Genomic DNA, 15,697 nt, shown 5'->3' with positions numbered 1-15,697 from the left:
CTCGGAAACCCTGTACAAGGTCGCTATGGGTCGGATCTGACTTAACGACACTTAACAACAACAACTCTAAAGTATGTTTAAAGTATATGTTTCATTGGTTATTTTCTTTTGCCATTTTTTGGTGTGATGTTTTATGCATTCTCTCCTTTTATTTTTTTTAATACGTTTTAAAGGTTGTGATTTGTTCATTTAATTAAATGTGTTAGTTTTCAATGTTCAGGCATATATTTCCTCAAGTATTATTTTAAGTTTACCCCATAGATTGTGATATGGGTATTTTTATTATAATTTCATTTTAGAAATTGTGTAACTTCAGTTTTTCACCTTTGATCATATTTCATTTCACATTTTATATCAGAAGTTTTCAGCAGAGTGTTTAAAAGTGTCCAAATGAAAGATCTAATAAGTCCATTGCTTGAGATAATTTTCTATTTCTATACAATCTAATCAGAGACTCACATGCTTATTATTTGTTCTTCTTTGGATACACTGTAGATTTTTTGTTGTGACCAATATGTGGCCAATTTATGTTCATGTTTCATGAGAATGACATAAGGGATATGCGCTAAATTATTGATTTACATTTCTACAGATTAGATCTTTTGCATCCACATGACTTATCATAGACTATGCTTACTATGCTAAATTATCATACTATTTTTGTTAACATTTTTATAATTGGGGAAATTGAAAAATAGGTTAAGTTATTTAGCTCCTTGCAAAAGACCACAATTTGAAAGGTTTAGAGCCAAAGCTCAAACACAGAACAAGAGATTAAGTCTCACCATCTTCCCTTCTAAGGAGCTGGCTGTACTTCTTTACAGAAAAAAATGTTCATTTTTCTAGCAATACATTACACTTTCAATATTTTTTGCCAGCATCATTATTCAAGGGCAGCAAATCTTCCAAGATCTTATTTATTTATTCATTGTTTTACATAGAATTCTATAGTTTCTTTCAACTTATTGTCATATTTTATGTCCATCTAAAAAGACTTTGGAGTCCTGGTGTGGCATTGCAGAATAATGCACTGTATTGAACAGTCTATTTGAACCACATGGTCAATGGTTCAAACTCACCAGTTGCTCCTTGGAAACCCTACACAGTGTCGCTATTATAAGTCAGAATTGATTTGAGGGCACTTAACAACCAAAAATTAGGAAATTAGAATTTTTCAAAATTTGAGTTTCTCACACTTTTCTTGTTTTTATTAATTTGTGTCATTTTATAGTATAATATACAATTTATATTATATTGTCATTTATTTTCCTTAATCATTGCTTACATCTTAGACTTTACTTGAGTTTGCCACAGACATTTGCCAAATAGTCTTTACCTATGTTGTACTCAGATGATGCTCTTCTTCTGTTAGATACAGTTGATAGAGACACAGAGGACAGAGATAAATTACACAGACAGTGATACTGATGATAGAGACAGATTCTTCACTCTTTTTATTCTTCTCCTCACATCTTATTATGTTTTCACTTGAATTTATTTTCCTGGAAATCTCATAAGTCAGTCTTAATTCCTGGGAAGATTTTGTCTTCTTCCTATGTTTAATCACTTGGCATTTCACATATCTCTGGTTTTCATTCATTTATAAGGGGATTTTATAAAGTTCACGGAAAAATGCATTATCTTGTAAGTTCATTTTTTTTTTCATGAAGTTTTTGAAAAACTTTTGTATTCTGAAAGGTTTTATTTCAAATTAGAATTACTCTTTCATATCTGTAAATACTTATAAGATTTCATGTCATGTTCACTAACTGGTTATTCAGAGATACAATTTTCAATTTCTATGCAAGACATGTGGTTTTCATTCCAAAGCTGTGAACTTCTTGAACAGGCACACCTGTCAGTGGAGGGGTATGTGCTATTATCATGGTACATAGATTTCTGAGAAGTTTTTAGAGTAAGGTTGACTAGGAAGAAAGTTCTGGTGTTATACTTCTGAAAGTCACCCATGATTGAAAAAAAAAAAAAATCATAAGCTCTGATTTTCTGTTATTAAGGAAAATCATTAGGTTACTTAATTCAAACACATTTTTACCAGTTGAAACAACAAAGAACATTATTTTATTTATAAAGGTGATTTTAATTTTCTCAAAGTGTGAGGGTAGTTCCAGGATATTATTATTAATATATTTTTAGTTTTTTTTTTCCCCCTCATTTTGAACTTCTCACACTAAAACTCTAAAATACACTCCTGTTTCCAAGTTATTACTTGTCTTGGTTGTTTCAAGTATTTGTTTCTCACACAGTCAAAAAATTTAGGATTTTTCATTTCTCAATTCACTTTATGCTGTCAACAAGGATCACTACTTGATTTATTCACCTCTTACTTATTTACTTTTCTTTTTTATTTATATAGATAATGAGTTCTTGTAGCGTAGTGGTTACAAATTGGACTGCTAACCTCAAGATCAGCAGTTAGAAACAACCAGCTATTCTGCAGGAGGAAGATGAGGCTTTCTGCTCCCGTAAAGATTTGCATCCTCGGAAACTGTATGCAGGGTATCTATGAGTTGGAAACAACTCCATGGCATACCACCACTACCATATAATTGTTGTAAGAGCTCTGATAAGACAAGACTTTAGGATGTTGCAATTATTTTACAGAAATCTTTCTTATTACATGTATATCCTATTGACAGGGTCATATAATTATCAATATAATACTTTATATTATTTTTCAATTTTATTGTTAATAGAGAAATTTGTTGGGAAAATACTAACAAACATATTTAAGAAAAACCTCTCGCTGTTTCTAGTGATAAGCTAATGACTTCTTTACTTGGGAGAGGAATAAGTTCATGTGCCCTTTATTCCTAAAGACATCATTAAATATATAGCTCTGTCTTGCTGTTATTAGATGCCTTCCATTTGGTTCAGATTCATAACAATGTGATATACAACAAAATTTTAAAAAATAAAAAAATGCTTTCACTACAGGCCCATGTCCCTCTCAACAACATGTCCAAAATAGAAGAGACAAATTAAATTTTGCCATCCTTGCTTCTAAGAAGTATTCTGGCTAAACTTCTTCCAAGACAGATATGTTTATTCTTCTGGCCGTTCGTACTAATTTCAGTATTCTTCTTCAACATCATAATTCAAATTTGTTGATTCTTTTATGGTTTTTCTTATTCATTGTCCATGTATCAAATATGAGATGATGGAAAATACCATGTCTTAGGTTTGGCTCACCTTAGCCCTCAAACTGACATCTTTGCTATTTAACATTTTAGCTAGGTATTTTGTAACAGATTTGCCTAAAGCAATATATCCTTTAATTTCTTGACTGCTGTTTCCATGAGTGTTGATTGTGGATCCCAATAAAGTTAAGTCTTTCACAACTCCAATCTTTCCTCTTTTTATCAAGTTATTTATAAATATATAGTTATGAGGATTTTCATTTTCTTTACTTTGAAATGTAATCCATATTGAAGGCTGTAGTTTTGTCATTCATCGGTAACTATTTCATGTCCTCTTCAATTCTAGTAAGCAAAGTTATAGCATCTGTATATACCACGTTGTTAATGAATCTTCCTCCAATCCTGATGCTCCATTGTCCAGGTACCTTTCTTCCAAATGTCTTTGCATATGAGTGAGTGCCTCCAGCACTCTATCTGTTGGTTGATACATTTCAATTTGTATTCTATCAATTCCTAGAACCTTTTAACTAGTGCTTCATTGCAGCTTGAATTTCTTCCTTTAGTGCTATCAGTTCTTGATAATATATATGGTACCTCTTGAAAAGATTGAACATTGATCAATTTTTTTTTGATACAGTGACTGTATTCCTTGCATCTTCTTTTTATGTTTCATACCTTGTTCAATATGTTGCCCATAAAATCAGTCAGTTTTTCAAATTTAGGCCTGATGTTTTTCTTCATCCTGAGAAATTTTGTGCATGTATTTCCTTTCAGTTTTAAAAGTTCAGGACTTTGCATATTTCATTATAATACTTTACTTTGTCTTCTCGAGATGCCATTTGAAGTGTTTTTTTTCAAATCTTCTAATTCATCATTTCTTCCACTTGCTTCTCTACATGTAAGTACATATTTCAGGTTCCCTTCTGACATTCACTTTTGTCTCTTCTTTCTTTCCAATTTTTTAAATGTACTTTTCCTTTCTTCTTGCATGATGTTCTTGATGTCACCCCACAACTCTTCTGGTCTTCAGTCATTAGTGTCTAATGCTTCAAATTTATGCTTGAGATTATCTCCAAATTCATTGGGATATAATCAAGGTCATATTTTAGCTCTCATGGACTTGTTTTTATTTTGTCCAACTTCAGTTGGAACTTGAATATGAGCATTTGATGGGTTGTTCCACAGTTGATCACTAGCCTTTTTAGGCAGTTTACATGAAACTTCTCCATTAACTCTTCCCACAGATGTAGTAAATTTGATTCCTGTGTATTCTTTATGGTGACTTCCATGTATATAATCAGCATTTATGTTGTTGAAAAAATGTTTTTGCAATGAATAAGTAATTGGCCTTGCAAAATTCTATCTTGTGATCTCCAGTATCCTTTCTATTACCAAAGTCATATTTTCCAACTACTGATCCTTCTTCTTTGTTTTCAACTTTTGCATTTAACCACTTGTCTGTCAGTTTATGGTACTGTTGTTATTGTTGTTAAGTGCCATTGAGTCAATTCTGATCCATAGCGACCCTGTATAGAGTTTCCAAGGAGCAGCTGGTGAGCCTGAACCACCAACCTTGCAGTTCAAACGACGTTACAGTCTGGCGCATTAGCCCACAACACCAGACATGTATATTGCTGTGAAATGGAAGACACGCTTCTGGTATTTTAAGTAATAGCAGGGTCAGCCATAGTGGACAGGTTTATGAAGAGACTTCAGACTAATACATATTAGGAAGAAGAAGAGGCAGACCATTTCCGAATGGTTAGTCACTTGAAACCTTGTGAAAGCATCTTTTGTCTTATTGTGCAAATAATTACAACTAATATGTTGATAACCTTTTGGTTATTTCAGCACATAATTTTCTGAAAAGAATTAATTTTGCAGCAAAAATGATATCCAATTTTTTTTTCTGTTTGTGCATAGTTTTCTCATATTTTTCCAAATGTTCACTAAAAACCCTCACTCTCTCTCTCCAAACAGAAAATAAGAATCTATTGATTGTAAACATTCTGTTTTACTCTATAAATCATTTAACCTATTATCAAATTAATTTTAAAAATTTAATTCCATCATACACAGTGAAAATAATAGTGTTTTGTTCCTTTGCTACTTTCTGACTCGGTCCTCATTTCTAAGTGACCTAATTTTCCCTTGCAAAAATTATTCTTCAGAAAGGCAGAAATTATTATCCTGGGAGAGTTGCTTTTCAACAGACAGCCCTTTCTTCTCAATATCTACTCCTATCCCTCATTACCTCCACACCTACCAATAAACCTCTGTGTGTCCAAAGAGAAGAATTACAAGTTCTGTCCATTCAAAAATCCTGACAATTTATATCCTGCAAAGATGCTGCAAAATGTTGTTCAGTCTACTAAAGCATAATTTGGTCAGAATGTTTTGAATTTTTTTTTTTCAGATTACATATAATATTGATTATTCATTACTGAAAACCCAGACCTTGCACAAATTTCCATATACAAACAAGTTTGTGTGGACCTTCTTATAAAGATAGACTGGCTTAAACAAATGAAAAAAAACAATTCCTGTATTATCTACATTGTCAAAAATCTGTATTGTAGGAATGATTCTCCAGACATTTTCAAAAGAACTTGCTTATGAATACCAGTTGACTGTGAATTACAAAAATAGAAATATGCATGATCTGGAAGAATTATTAAATATGGAATTTGATTTGATACTTCATGGTTTATAGATCAGACTAAGGTTTAATGGATATGAGGTAGAATTTTTATGACAGAGTAGCCTCACGGTGTTCACACTTCAAATCTTTGCTTTCTACCACTTCCTAGGGCAGATCATAAAAGATAATAGATACAGTTCTTAGCATTCTTTGTTTATTAGGTGATTCAGTTAGAGATCACTAGTATTGACCTTTGTCATCATAGAAGTAAATCAAATGAAATACTGCATTATGTATATGACCATGCTATCTATTACATTTCCATTTAACTGGAAAATAGCTAAGGACTATGCAAACTTAATTAAATGGTGAATAGCTGCAATTGCTTTATCAGTTTTGGTTGCTAGAACAAATCAGGATGCAGCCATTGATGTGGCAATCACATTTCTGTCCATACAAGCTAGCAATAGCTTTCAGAAGTAGTTCACATTCACGGGAATGGACAACAGTATATCTTTAAGATGTAAATTTAAGAGTATGTTAACTTTTCTGCTTTCTGTAATAATTTGGCTCACTGAGTTGTTGATATTCTAGACATCCACTAAACATCACTTCTGTCCACTACATTAATGGCATCATGCTATTTTGTTGTGATAGAAAGAGGTAATAAATAACCTAATTTTATAGAATATTTATATGCTAGATGACACATATATGACAAAATCTAAACATTTAAGGCTTTTCCACATGAGTGTTATTTCATATAATGATCAAGGGTAGTGCTTGTTAAACTTAAAATGTATGCACCTGAGCATTTTGTTAAAAGAACTTGAGAATCTGCATTATTCACAAATTTTCAGGTAATATCAATGTTGCTTTTGGAAAACTACACTTTTAGAAGAAAGTGATCAACATTTTTCTAGTAATTATTTTGTTACTATTGAGAATATATACAGAAAAACCATACATAAATTCAGCAGTGTCTACATGTATAATTCAGTGACATTTATTACATTCTACCACTTGTGCAACCATTTTTGTTTTGTTTTGCCACTCTCGTTAACATAAACTAACAGGAACCTAAAGTTCCTATCTAACCTTTCAAGTTTCTGTTTCCAAGTTGTTCGTATATAGATAGATCTTGAAAAAAGCACATTGAAAGCAAACTTTCTTTACTAATTAAGTTTAACTATTTTGTTTTAAGAAGGCTTCAGAGGACAATTATGGTTTAAGGATTGAAAATTATCTCAAAGAAATAGTTTCAAGGATTCTTGCAGCCTCCATGAAAGTCTGGAGGTCATGAGAATTTGAAAACCTGCTCTACAATTTTCCATTTTTGATCGGGATTCTTTTGCAGAATATTTGATTAAAATGTTCAGCAACGTTCATCAGGCACCACGCATGTCTTCTGGTCTCATGGTTAAGGAGGCAGTTGTCCATACTAAATTTCTAATCGAGTTATGTACCTTTTACTAATTATCAGTTTGAAGGATGTGTAATGCTAAATTAGACTCCTTGGATTTTATAAGCAAAGTATATCATATTTAAGTGTGTTCTTCAAATAGTCAAGTGATTTGTAAATTTCCTAATCTGGTGGTTGTGATTATGTGCCGTGGAGTTGGTTCTGACTCATAGTGTCCCTGTATATGGTTTCTGAGGTTCTAATCATTATGGGAACAGAAAGCCTCATCTTTCTCCTACATAACAGCTGATAGTTTCAAACTGCTCACCTTGAGTTAGCAGTCCAATTTGTAGCCAATACGCTATCAGAGCTTCTTGTTTTCTAATCTAAAGTGTACAAAAAAAGAAATAAAGTTGTGCAGCAAGTACAGGCAACAGTGCAATTGACTTGCCCCTTAGAATTTGTTATCATTGTAGTTGTGAGGTGTTGTTCAGTCAATTCCAACTTACAGCAACCCTGTATAGGGTTTCTAAGGAGTGGCTTGTGGGTTTGACACATACGGTTAGCAGTCTGGTGGTTAGTAGTTCAGTGTTTATCTTACAGTGCTATAACTGTTGTCTTATCAATTACTGACTCCTAGAGACTCCAGGCACAACTGGGTTACATAATTGGATCATTAGAGTCTACAGGGTTTTCATTGATAGATTTTAGGAAATCAGACACCAGTACTTTATTTCTAGTCTGTTTATTCTGTAAATTCCACTAAATTTGTTTAGTATCATCCCAATTGCATGAATAATCTCTTTAAGAAGGATTGGCACAAGGTTGGTCTGCTTGAGTTTAAGCTTTTCTACTGTCTCTTCCAACTAATGTAGTCAGATAGATTCTTGTGTATTCCATCATGGCAAGTCCTTTTATGATGTGGAAAAAGATATTTGCAATGAAGAAGTCCTTGTTGTTTTTGTTGTTAGGTGCCATCAAGTAAGTACTGACTCATAGCAACCCTATGCACAACAGAATGAAACACTGCCCAGTGCTGCACCAGCCTCACAATCATTCCTACGCTTGAACCAATTGATGCTGCCACTTTACAAATTCTTCTCTGCAGGTCTTCCTATTTTTCTCTGACCTTACCAAACATGATATCTTCTCCAGTGACTGTTCCCTCCTTACAATATATCAGAAGTATGAGAGATGATGCTGGTCATCCTGGCTCCCAAGGAGCACTCTGTATTTCATCCAACACAGATCTCATCTACCACCATAACTCAAATGCCTCAACTCTTCTACAATTCTTCTACTGTCTAACTTTTGCATGCATATGAGGTTATTGAAAATACCATGGTTTGGGTCAGGTGCACCTTAGTCCTCAAAATGATATCTTTGCTCTTCAACATTTTAAAAAGGTCTTCTGCAGCAGATTTGCCCAATGCAATACTTCGTTTGCTTTCTTGACTTCTACTTCCATGAGTGTTGTAGTCAATCCAAGAAAAATGAAGTCCTTGACAACTTCAATCTTTTCTCCATTGATAAGAATGTTGTTTATTGGTCCAGTGGTAAGGATTTTTGTTTTCTTTACATTGAGAAGTCATCCATACTTAAGGCAGTGCTCTTTGATCTTCATCAGTATTTTAAGTCCTTTTCACTTTCAGCAAAAAAGGTTGTATTATCTGGATATCGCCTGTTGTTAATGACTTTTCATCCAATACCAATGCTATATTTATCTTCATATGGAAGAAGTCGTAGTTGTTCCAAAATTCTATCGTCCATTCTCTAGCATCATTTCTATCACAAAACCTTATTTTCCAACTACTGATCCTTCCTCTTTGTTTCATCTCTCACATTTCAATCACCAGTAATTACCAATACATCTCAATTGCATGTTTGATCAATTTCAGACTGAACAGATTGGTAGAATTCTTCAATTTTATTATCTGTAACTTAAGTGTTTGCGGCATAAATTTGAATAATAGTGGTATTAACTGGTCTTCTTTGTAGGTTTATGTTTGTTATTCTGTCACAGAGCACACTGTATTTAAGATGGATATTAAAATGCTCTTTTTGACGATTTAGGTAATGCCATTCATCTTCAATTTTTCATTCCTGGCATAGTAAATCATATTAATGTTTGATTCAGAATAGATAATACCAGTCTACTTCTGTCCACTAATTGTTAGGATATCAATCTTAATTTATTTTTTTTTTTTGAAGAGGTTAAATATTCCTAGATTCATTCTTGGTACATTCCATATTCCAATTGTTAATAGATATTTGTGTCTGTTTCCTCATTTTGAGTTGTTCCACATCAGTAGGTGAAATCCTAATATCTTGCTCATCTGCATCATTAATGTCATCTCTACTTTGGGGAGACAACTCTTCCCAAGTAATATTTTGAGCGACTTCCCACCTGAGGAGCTCATCATCTTTCTTTATATATGACAATATTTTGCTGCTGTTCACACATGCTCTGGTAGCGTAGTAGTTATGAATCGGGCTGCGATCATCGGGAGAAAGATGAGGCTTTCTACTCCCGTAAAGATTTACACCCTCGGAAACCCTGTACAGGATCGCTATGGGTAGGAACCGACTCAACGGTACTCAACAACAACAATTCACACATGCATATGACGTGATTGAAAATACCATGGATAGATTCAGGCACTTTAGGCCTCAGAGAGACATTCTTGCTCATTAAAATTTTAAAGAGATCTTTGCACCAAATTTGACCCATACAAAAGGTCATTTTATTTCTTGACTAGTCCTTCCATAAGCATTAATTATGGGTTGAAGTAAAATGAAATCCTTGACAAGTTCAACCTTTTCTCCATTTATCATGGTGTTGTCTAGTGATCTAGTCGTCTGAGGATTTTTGTTTTCCATGTATTGACTTTAAACCCACATGAAAGCTGTAGTCTTTGACATTCATTAAATTATGTTTTACCTCTACTTTCCTTTTAGCAAGGAAAGTTTCATCACCTGCATATCATAAATTGCTAATGAGTCTTCCTCCAACCCTGATGATCTCTTCTTCTGATTGTCCAGTGTACCAGTAAGCATTGATTTTGTTATGTTTAAGTGTCATTGAGTTGATTTTGACTAATAGGGACCCTGTCTAAGATTTCCAAAGAACACCTGGTGGGTTTGAAGCACTAACCTTGTGGTTACCAGTTCAGTGCTTATTCTACAGTGGCACACCAGCACTAGAAGGCTCTGGTGGTACTGTAGGGTAAGCACTGGACTGCTAACCACAAGATCGGTGATTCAAATGCACCAGCTGCTCTGAGGTAGAAAGATAAGGCTGTCTGCTGTAATAAAGATTGATAGCACAGAAATTTAATAAGTATGGTTAAAGGATACATCCCTGATTTGTGTTATTCTTTATTTTGCTATTTGAATGATTGCCTCTTTCTCTGTATAAAGCTTCTTCATGAACACTATCAAGTGTTCTGGAATTCCTATTTTTTTGCAATGTTGTTCATAGTTACTTATTATTCATATAACCTAATGCCTTTGAACAGTCAAGAAAACACAAGTAAAAATCTTTCTGTTATTTTCTACTTTCAGCCAATATACATTTGAAGTTATCAATAGAATCCTTATTTTCATAAAGTCCTCTTCTGTATTCAGCTTGAATTGCTGGCTGATATCTGCAGATGTAAAACAGCAAAGTTTTTGGATTGTCACCAATAAAATTATATTTGCATGTGATAGTAATCATAGTTAGGTAATTGTCACATTCTGGTGGGTCATTTTCCTTGGTATAGGCATAACTTTGGATTTCTTCCAGTTCAATGGCCAAGTAGCTATCTTTTTTTTTTTTTGGCATAGTCTAGTGAGTGCATCTAAAAATGCATTAGTTTGTTGAAATATTTTAGTTGGCATTCTGTCAATTCATGGTATCTTGTTTTCCACTAATATCTTCACCACACCTTAGAAGTCTTCCTTTGATACCATTTTGATACCACCTGAAATGGGTAAATGTCAACAAATTTTACCAATTCTTGTTGTGTCCAGGGACTCCGTATATTTATTCAATTTTCTTATGATGTTTCCTACATCATTCAATATTTTGCCTTTTGTTATTATTGTTGTTAGGTGCCGTCGATTCAGTACCAACTCATAGCAACCTTGTTATTGTTAAGTGCCACTGAGTCAGTTCTGACCCATAGCAAACCTGTATAGAGTTCTCGAGGAGCAGCTGGTGAGCTAGAATGGCTGACCTTACAGTTCATAAGGCTTTGTAGTCTGGTTCATTAGCCCTCAGCACCACCCATGGTTGTAGTGGAGGTTAAGTGCAGTTTAGTTGCTTCCAACTCATAGTGATCCTGTATAGAGTTTCCTAGGCTGTAAATGTTTACAGAAGCAGAAAGCCTCATCTTTCTCCCGTGGAGCAGCTGGTAGTTTAGAATATCTGACTTTCAGGTTAGCAACCCAATTTATCAAACCGCTACATTACCAAAGCTCAGTATATTTGCCCAATCCTCCAATACTTGAATTCTAGAGTTGAGTTTTTTTTCTCTAGTTCTTTCAGCTTTTGAAATGCTGAATGTGCTCTTTCCATATATTTTTCTAACTCCAGGTTTTTGCACATTTCATTATCATTGTTTGCATTGTCTTATCTTTGACATTATTTTTAGCTCTTTTGCTTCATCATTTCTTCCATTTGCTTCAGTTACTTTGCGTTCAAGAGCTAGTTTCGGAGTCTCTTCTGACATCCACATTGGTCTTTTCTTTCTCTTTCTGCTTTTGTTCTTATTTATTTTTTCTGGTTCTCATTTTCACCTTCATTCTCCCTTTTTCCTTTCTGAATTTTCTTTACTACTGTCTAGTCTCTCTTTTCATCAACTGACTCATGGTAGATGTAATTAGAGGTTAGAAACATGTGCAGTGTTTTCCATTGCTACTCGTACAGCTCTGTTTAGGTTGGGTTTGACCGGTGTTGCCTGAAGTCTATCATTAATCAGGTAGTATAGGAGCATATGGAATCTGGTATTATTGCTTCTTGTCCAGTGAGTGAAGCTGTATGGGCACAGTTGTCATCTGCTGTTGGGTGGGTCAAGAGATAAAAGCACACTCAGGGTAATAAAACAAGCAAACAAGAAAAAACAACAAAACCAGAATATAATAATGGTAAAAAGAAACAAAAACAGGCAGCAAGAGTCAAACCCAACCTACACATAGCTTTGTAGGATCATTTGCAATGGTCTTTGCATAGTCAATAAAGCACAGGCAAACATTTTTCTGATATTTTCTGCTTTCAGCCAGCATCATCTGATGTAAACAATTATATCCCTTATTCCACAATCTGGACTGAATCTGGATTGAACCTTGAGTAGGTCCTTGCCAATGTACTGTTTCAGGCATTTAAAAATGATCTTTGGCAAAGTTTTACTTGTGTGTAATATTAATAATGTATACAAAAATATCCAAACTAAAACATACCTCCAAAAATGGAAATAGGGAACCAGAAATATCGATTATTAATCAAGTCAATTACAAATCAAAAGAGGGAATAGTGTAGATACAGAACTTCCAAGTAACAAGAAAGTCAAATAGATTTTTTAAGATAAAATAAAATTTTTGAAATGGGCAAGAGTTAATTAATAAAATTTAAAATAAACAAAAATGCGCAGATTTATTTTTCTCTTTTCTTTTAAGCTACAATACACTAAATGGCACAACTCATCATATATGAGATGTACAGCAAATATTTTAAATGTGTTTTTGTCTTTGATTTTCATTATACTTTTTGAAAATTGTCTTTGAAGTGGATTATTTTCTTTTAAAATAGAGACTTGTTGTTGTCATTAAGTGCCTTCAAGTCAGTTCAGACTCATAGAGACCTTGTATATGGATTCCAAATAGTTGCTGGTGAGCTTAAGCCACCAAATGTGTGGTTCAAACAGTCCTTGAAGCTGAGTGCTTACCCTAAGGTGCCACACCATGATTCCAAAGCACAAACACTTTAAATAATTAACTGTTTTGTTTCCCAGCTACATTTGATTATCAGTAAAGCACAGACTTACTGATAATTAAATGTAGCATGGAAAGGAAAAAGTTAATTATTTGAAATATTTATACTTTTAAAAATCAAATATGCCACAGAATACAACATTTCAGCTAAAACGTAAAATTTCCTACCAGAAATAATTTTCCTTTAGTGCTACTGATGAATTTATGTTGTACAAAATGGCTTTGGTAAAAATATATGCATATTCTATTCCTCAATTTCTTATTCTATTAAAGGAAAGTGTGACCCTATCCAGAGAAGCAGTGACACCAGAGATAGAGGCAGAGATGATGAAGTGGAGAGAGAGAGAGAGCAGCTGAGGACTCGATATTCATTGAATGAAAAAGTCTGCATGCTGGTGGCCAGGAGACAAGCTTGCAGCATGTGCTCTTGGGTTGTTTAAATGATGTTATATTCCAGAGTGTTTTTGTGTATATAAAAAAACAAATATTAATTAATTAATTAATTAAAACAGAGGGAACAGAAGCAAATACTGTTGAATGGTGATGCATGGAGGGGATTGCAATCATTATGATGAAATGAAATGTGATAGGATGAGTGCAAAACTAATGTTCTCCCATGTAAAGTACCACTCAATTCACAATAAAAGCTTTAAAAAAGGAAAAAAGAGTATGGATATGTTAGGACCCATGACACGGCATATGATGCGTTGGTGATGCAGTTGCAAAATTTTCACCGTGCATACTGGATGCTTGTTTCAATCCTCAGCCAATACAATTTATGCTCATTTTTCTATGATGTTTAAGAAGTTTCAGAAGACTTCAGACTCATAGAGACTAGGAAGAACGTCCTAAAAATCTATTTTTGATAATCAGCCAGTAAATACCCTATGAATCACAATATTCTGATTTCAGCCAATCATGAGAATAACACAGATCCAGAAAGTGCTTTGGTCCTTTGTGTCTGCTGTATACATGAGTCTGAGGTCAACTCAACAGTAGTTAACAAATCAAAATGGAGCAATTATTAAGGTTAAATGAGTTCATGTATAAAAGGTACTTAGAAAAATACTGAATCTTATACACAAGGAAACATTCTTATTATTCTATGACTGGAGCACACACTATAATTATCTAGTCAAATATAGAAATTTTATATAAATTGGTATCATATAATAAAAATATCAATTTTATGTACAAATTTATATGTGTAATATAGAAAGCAGTCTCCTATATGTGCATGTTTTCAATGTAGAAAATATTTGAAGTAGAGTTAAGAGATATTATTCAGAGAATCATTTGAATGTTTATTACTTGGGAGGATAAAGTTATAGTATTCAACATATTTTTTAAAAGAAGTCTTTAAAAAGAGGGAAAAAACAGTCATTATAACTGTATTTCAATACTAATATATTTGTTTAAGTTTAAACAAAAGCTATTTAAAACTTTAACAGTGTGAAATTATCCTTGCCCTTTGAAGTGGTAGTTTAATGTAAATGTAAGAATTAAAAGGTGACTAACCATGTATTACTTTTTCATATTTGCTAGTTTAATCCAGACGGGTAGTTTAGAAATTCTGTCACAGATGTCTGAAATTGTTAAAATTAGCATGTTTTATCTGCAGAATGCAGAATGTTCATTTACATAAAATTGGTTCATTTCTAACACAATGTAGCTATAAAAATATGCTTTTATAAAATATTTTTAAAGCAGTTGAAACACTTTCTGGGAAAATTATTTGAGGAGAAAACTGGTAGCATTTCGGGTGTTTTCACAATGATTCATCCCTGCATCAGGGTCAAGTCTGTACTGCTACTCAGTTAAAAGTTACTGTTTTGAAGGAAAAGATTTTTATTACTACTAAAATAGGGAGATCTGTGAATATTAAAAAATCCAAGTAAATACCGTTATACTGCTTTCTTTTAACACTTTTCTCTGACTGGATTTAAAATTAGTCATTTAGAAAGAAACTTTCAGCTGTTATAGAAGACACTACTTTCACTTTTAAACATTAAAATAACCAGTAATTCAAATAATAGATAATTTGGTAAGTTTATAGGTTTCAATATAGAAATTTTAAAAAGATCAAGAAGAATAAAACAATAAGATAGAAACACATCAGAGAAAATTAATAGAGGAAACAAAAGGAAATGTATTTCAATTTAAGCAGTTTATGTGTAGAAAGAAAATTTAAACAATTAGTACAGTCTTAATTTTATGGAGATATATTATTCAACTACAATATCAACATGTTATGTTGTGAAAGGTTTAATTTTCCTCTTTAGCACCAGAGTAAGCTAAAGAGGCAGATTTATATTGACATTAGAACTCGGCATTATATTCCAAGCATAAGATTTTCTGCTTCCAACATATTTTCTTCCAAGACTGTATTTGAATAACATATGGCTTCTTCTATGTGATCTTCATTGATAAAGGACCAGTTGAGGCACAGTATTATAAATTGCACCCTGTACCACAGCCACAACTGATAAATTTAAGAAAGGATAAGTTCTTGTTTAGTAATTG

This window comes from Chrysochloris asiatica, unplaced genomic scaffold, assembly GCF_000296735.1.
Source record: "Chrysochloris asiatica unplaced genomic scaffold, ChrAsi1.0 scaffold00153, whole genome shotgun sequence".
NCBI classification, from domain to species: domain Eukaryota; kingdom Metazoa; phylum Chordata; class Mammalia; order Afrosoricida; family Chrysochloridae; genus Chrysochloris; species Chrysochloris asiatica.
The sequence above is the reverse complement of the archived record's forward strand: the minus strand, read 5'-3'. Positions refer to the sequence as shown.